This window comes from Chiloscyllium plagiosum, unplaced genomic scaffold, assembly GCF_004010195.1.
Source record: "Chiloscyllium plagiosum isolate BGI_BamShark_2017 unplaced genomic scaffold, ASM401019v2 scaf_94335, whole genome shotgun sequence".
Classification (NCBI taxonomy): domain Eukaryota; kingdom Metazoa; phylum Chordata; class Chondrichthyes; order Orectolobiformes; family Hemiscylliidae; genus Chiloscyllium; species Chiloscyllium plagiosum.
In genome coordinates this window covers 1-1,358 of record NW_025149991.1, presented here as the reverse complement: position 1 = coordinate 1,358, position 1,358 = coordinate 1, and the positions used below count along the sequence as shown (strand labels likewise).

Here is a 1,358-nt window from a genome sequence, read left to right as displayed (position 1 = left end):
GTTATTCTAATGTCATGGTTAGATATTTAGTGCAAAGTCTTGCACGATAGTCTTTCGTTCTAGACCCAACTTCATGTTTTCCTAATGTCATGATTAGATATTTATTATCAGCTCTGCTACTGTGATCGTCTATTCCAGACTAACCTGTCATGATAGTCATTTATCTATTCCATCTCTTAAAATAGTCCCCTGTCTCAAGCTGACTCTACTAACTACTAATTCGATATTTTAATGCCATGTCCCAAATATTCTTGGTCCGAATCCTGTCATACTAACACTTAATAGAGAAACTTGCTTCATTCCTTGATTTAACCTTAACCTTACTCTGCTAATTGGTGTAAGAGTGTTCCACTATGCTTATCCCATCTTGCCTTCCACAGACCACAGATTGCCATTGGTCGTCAGGCTTAAACCTTCCGATGCTTTCATGTTCTTTATTTTCCATAATAGGAATTGATCTGCCTCATCAAAAGAATTTTCATTTCTGTCGGTCAGGAAGTAAAACAAAAGTACATACAACATTGACTAAATGAGAACTTGAGTGTAGTCATGATTTGGAGATGCCAGTGTTGGACGAGAGTGGATAAAGTTAAAACGCACACACCAGGTTCTCGTCCAATCGGTTTAATTGGAAACACTCACTTTCAGAGCGCTGTATCCTGGACGTCTACGCTTTTATTCAGACTAGAGGAAGTAAGCCAGGTCGTAATTAGTCTCTGTGGCGCAAGCGGTTAGCGCGTTCGGCTGTTCATCGTAAGGTTGGTGGTTCGAGCCCACCCAGGGACGTGTTTTCCTCTTGTTGAACGCCACACTGCGTCAGTTTGTCGTGTGCCCGAAAGATCGAACCGCTTTTCAGACTGGAGGCCTGTGACCAGTGCCTCTGCATCTCGTCATTTATATAAAAGATCAGTGCTGGTCCCATTGCTTTTTGTCATTTGTATAAATGATTTGGGTGCCAACATAGGAGATAGAGTTAGTAAGCTTGCAGATGACACCAAAATTGGAGGTGTAGTGGACAGTGAAGAAGCTTTCCTCGATTTGAGCAAAATATTGAAATCAGCTTCAAATTCGGTTAGATTTCAGACCAAGGGAAGGTGTGACAATTTAACGATACAGTTGTTTAAAATATTCTTTCGGCCCAATAGAAATAATTTCAGCCAATAAGTGAGTAAGAAACGGTTGTCTGTTCTCCACATCATTTTGATCCCCGGCAGTTTCTGTTTTTCTTTCATGTTATGTGTTCACTATGAACCATAAAATGGAGAGTCGCGGAAGCTGGAAATCGGAAATTGCTGTCAAAACTCAACAAATTTGGTAGCGTCTGGGGAAGAAATAGAGTTCGAGTCCAGTGACACTTT

The 1,358-nt window shown here is 40.8% G+C and overlaps 1 non-coding gene across 1 annotated transcript; it reads left to right on the top strand.

The window, feature by feature from the left end:
* Nucleotides 1-712: 712 nt before the first annotated feature.
* Nucleotides 713-786, top strand: trnan-guu. The gene has a single exon. It is a non-coding gene; the product is annotated as a tRNA-Asn (tRNA).
* The last annotated feature ends 572 nt before the right edge of the window (nt 787-1,358 follow it).